Genomic DNA, 5,263 nt, shown 5'->3' with positions numbered 1-5,263 from the left:
CCTGAAATCCATCGTCCCACGAAGCCAGACACCGAGCGCAAAATGGCGACCGGAAACCGCGACCACGCCCACATCCCGGGACCACGCAGCGACGCAGAAAAAAACCTGCAAAAGAAGTGAGATAAATTAATTCTAAAAAAAGCTTTACAAAGTTACAAAAAAGTCACAGTCATTAAAAAGAGACAGTCATTTATTAATTACAACACACACCATCGCTTACCTGCAAGTCGTCACGCCACGAAGGAGACCCGACACAGAAAAATTAGAGAGAACAGACCCCAAAAATAAATATACATTACAATATAAACCAAAAAGACAGAATACATATAAAACAAATTACAATAACATACAAATTTAAACCGCGTACCTGAAATCCATCGTCCCACGAAGCCAGACACCGAGCGCAAAATGGCGACCGGAAACCGCGACCACGCCCAGATCCCGGGACCACGCAGCGATGCAAAAAAAAAACCTGCAAAAGAAGTGAGATAAATTAATTCTAAAAAAGCTTTACAAAGTTACAAAAACTCAGTCATTAAAAAGAAAAGAGACAGTCATTTATTAATTACAGCACACACCATCGCTTACCTGCAAGTCGTCACACCACGAAGGAGACCCGACACAGAAAAATTAGAGAGAACAGGCCCCATAAATATACATTACAATATAAACCAAAAAGACAGAATACATATAAAACAAATTACAATAATATACAAATTTAAATCGCGTACCTGAAATCCATCGTCCCACGAAGCCAGACACCGAGCGCAAAATGGCGACCGGAAACCGCGACCACGCCCACATCCCGGGACCACGCAGCGACGCCAAAAAAAACCTGCAAAAGAAGTGAGATAAATTAATTCTAAAAAAGCTTTACAAAGTTACAAAAACTCAGTCATTAAAAAGAAAAGAGACAGTCATTTATTAATTACAGCACACACCATCGCTTACCTGCAAGTCGTCACACCACGAAGGAGACCCGACACAGAAAAATTAGAGAGAACAGGCCCCAAAAATAAATATACATTACATATAAACCAAAAAGACAGAATACATATAAAACAAATTACAATAATATACAAATTTAAATCGCGTACCTGAAATCCATCGTCCCACGAAGCCAGACACCGAGCGCAAAATGGCGACCGGAAACCGCGACCACGCCCACATCCCGGAACCACGCAGCGACGCAAAAAAAAACCTGCAAAAGAAGTGAGATAAATTAATCCAAAAAAAAGCTTTACAAAGTTACAAAAAGTCACAGTCATTAAAAAGAGAGTCATTTATTAATTACAACACACACCATCGCTTACCTGCAAGTCGTCACGCCACGAAGGAGACCCGACACAGAAACATTAGAGAGAACAGACCCCAAAAATAAATATACATTACAATATAAACCAAAAAGACAGAATACATATAAAAGAAATTACAATAACATACAAATTTAAACCGCGTACCTGAAATCCATCGGCCCACGAAGCCAGACACCGAGCGCAAAATGGCGACCGGAAACCGCGACCACGCCCACATCCCGGGACCACGCAGCGACGCAAAAAAAAAACCTGCAAAAGAAGTGAGATAAATTAATTCTAAAAAAGCTTTAAAAAGTTACAAAAACTCAGTCATTAAAAAGAAAAGAGACAGTCATTTATTAATTACAGCACACACCATCGCTTACCTGCAAGTCGTCACACCACGAAGGAGACCCGACACAGAAAAATTAGAGAGAACAGGCCCCATAAATAAATATACATTACAATATAAACCAAAAAGACAGAATACATATAAAACAAATTACAATAATATACAAATTTAAATCGCGTACCTGAAATCCATCGTCCCACGAAGCCAGACACCGAGCGCAAAATGGCGACCGGAAACCGCGACCACGCCCAGATCCCGGGACCACGCAGCGACGCAAAAAAAAAGCCTGCAAAAGAAGTGAGATAAATTAATTCTAAAAAAGCTTTACAAAGTTACAAAAACTCAGTCATTAAAAAGAAAAGAGACAGTCATTTATTAATTACAGCACACACCATCGCTTACCTGCAAGTCGTCACGCCACGAAGGAGACCCGACACAGAAACATTAGAGAGAACAGACCCCAAAAATAAATATACATTACAATATAAACCAAAAAGACAGAATACATATAAAAGAAATTACAATAACATACAAATTTAAATCGCGTACCTGAAATCCATCGTCCCACGAAGCCAGACACCTTGTCCAAAATGGCGACCGGAAACCGCGACCACGCCCACATCCCGGGACCACGCAGCGACGCCAAAAAAAACCTGCAAAAGAAGTGAGATAAATTAATTCTAAAAAAGCTTTACAAAGTTACAAAAACTCAGTCATTAAAAAGAAAAGAGACAGTCATTTATTAATTACAGCACACACCATCGCTTACCTGCAAGTCGTCACACCACGAAGGAGACCCGACACAGAAAAATTAGAGAGAACAGGCCCCATAAATAAATATACATTACAATATAAACCAAAAAAGACAGAATACATAGAAAACAAATTACAATAACATACAAATTTAAACAGCGTACCTGAAATCCATCGTCCCACGAAGCCAGACACCGAGCGCAAAATGGCGACCGGAAACCGCGACCACGCCCAGATCCCGGGACCACGCAGCGACGCAAAAAAAAAACCTGCAAAAGAAGTGAGATAAATTAATTCTAAAAAAAGCTTTACAAAGTTACAAAAAGTCACAGTCATTAAAAAGAGACAGTCATTTATTAATTACAACACACACCATCGCTTACCTGCAAGACGCCACGAAGGAGAGCCGACACAGAAACATTAGAGAGAACAGACCCCAAAAATAAATATACATTACAATATAAACCAAAAATACAGAATACATATAAAACAAATTACAATAACATACAAATTTAAACCGCGTACCTGAAATCCATCGTCCCACGAAGCCAGACACCTTGTCCAAAATGGCGACCGGAAACCGCGACCACGCCCACATCCCGGAACCACGCAGCGACGCAAAAAAAAAACCTGCAAAAGAAGTGAGATAAATTAATTCTAAAAAAAGCTTTACAAACTTACAAAAACTCAGTCATTAAAAAGAGACAGTCATTTATTAATTACAACACACACCATCGCTTACCTTACAGCGAGCCAAGGATCCCGACCGGAAATTGTTCCCCCCGCCGGGCCGTCGCAACCTGCAGCGAAAAACCCAAAAAAAAACGCGATTAAACATTTCGGATGGAGCATTCAAAAAATACAGTCATTTATATTACAAAAGACTCCATCGCTTACCTGCAAGAAATCCCTTGGAGCACGAAGACGGAGACAGACAGCAAGCCAAGGATCCCGACTGGAAATTGTCCCCCCCAACGGGCCGTCGCAACCTGCAGAGAAAACAAAAGACACCATCGCTTACCTGCAAGAAATCCCTTGGAGCACGGAGACGGAGACAGACAGCGAGCCAAGGATCCCGACCGGAAATTGTTCCCCCCGCCGGGCCGTCGCAACCTGCAGCGAAAAACAAAAAAAAAACGCGATTAAACATTTCGGATGGAGCATTCAAAAAATACAGTCATTTATATTACAAAAGACTAACAGACCCCAAAAATAAATATACATTACAATATAAACCAAAAATACAGAATACATATAAAACAAATTACAATAACATACAAATTTAAACCGCGTACCTGAAATCCATCGTCCCACGAAGCCAGACACCTTGTCCAAAATGGCGACCGGAAACCGCGACCACGCCCACATCCCGGAACCACGCAGCGACGCAAAAAAAAAACCTGCAAAAGAAGTGAGATAAATTAATTCTAAAAAAAGCTTTACAAACTTACAAAAACTCAGTCATTAAAAAGAGACAGTCATTTATTAATTACAACACACACCATCGCTTACCTTACAGCGAGCCAAGGATCCCGACCGGAAATTGTTCCCCCCGCCGGGCCGTCGCAACCTGCAGCGAAAAACCCAAAAAAAAACGCGATTAAACATTTCGGATGGAGCATTCAAAAAATACAGTCATTTATATTACAAAAGACTCCATCGCTTACCTGCAAGAAATCCCTTGGAGCACGAAGACGGAGACAGACAGCAAGCCAAGGATCCCGACTGGAAATTGTCCCCCCCAACGGGCCGTCGCAACCTGCAGAGAAAACAAAAGACACCATCGCTTACCTGCAAGAAATCCCTTGGAGCACGGAGACGGAGACAGACAGCGAGCCAAGGATCCCGACCGGAAATTGTTCCCCCCGCCGGGCCGTCGCAACCTGCAGCGAAAAACAAAAAAAAAACGCGATTAAACATTTCGGATGGAGCATTCAAAAAATACAGTCATTTATATTACAAAAGACTCCATCGCTTACCTGCAAGAAATCCCTTGGAGCACGAAGACGGAGACAGACAGCAAGCCAAGGATCCCAACTGGAAATTGTTCCCCCCAACGGGCCGTCGCAACCTGCAGAGAAAACAAAAGACACCATCGCTTACCTGCAAGAAATCCCTTGGAGCACGATGACGGAGACAGACAGCAAGCCAAGGATCCCGACTGGAAATTGTTCCCCCCGCCGGGCCGTCGCAACCTGCAGCGAAAAACAAAAAAAAAACGCGATTAAACATTTCGGATGGAGCATTCAAAAAATACAGTCATTTATATTACAAAAGACTCCATCGCTTACCTGCAAGAAATCCCTTGGAGCACGAAGACGGAGACAGACAGCAAGCCAAGGATCCCGACTGGAAATAGTTCCCCCCGCCGGGCCGTCGCAACCTGCAGAGAAAACAAAAGACACCATCGCTTACCTGCAAGAAATCCCTTGGAGCACGAAGACGGAGACAGACAGCAAGCCAAGGATCCCGACTGGAAATTGTTCCCCCCGCCGGGCCGTCGCAACCTGCAGAGAAAACAAAAGACACCATCGCTTACCTGCAAGAAATCCCTTGGAGCACGGAGACGGAGACAGAAAGCGAGCCAAGGATCCCGACCAGAAATTGTTCCCCCCGCCGGGCCGTCGCAACCTGCAGAGAAAACAAAAGACACGATCGCTTACCTGCAAGAAATCCCTTGGAGCACGGAGACGGAGACAGACAGCGAGCCAATGATCCCGACCGGAAATTGTTCCCCCCGCCGGGCCGTCGCAACCTGCAGAGAAAAACAAAAAAAAAAACGCGATTAAACATTTCGGATGGTGCATTCAAAAAATAAAGTCATTTATAATACAAAAGACACCATCGCTTACCTGCAATTTGT

This window comes from Lissotriton vulgaris, chromosome 9 (genome assembly GCF_964263255.1).
Source record: "Lissotriton vulgaris chromosome 9, aLisVul1.2, whole genome shotgun sequence".
Lineage (NCBI taxonomy): Eukaryota > Metazoa > Chordata > Amphibia > Caudata > Salamandridae > Lissotriton > Lissotriton vulgaris.
The sequence above is the reverse complement of the archived record's forward strand: the minus strand, read 5'-3'. Positions refer to the sequence as shown.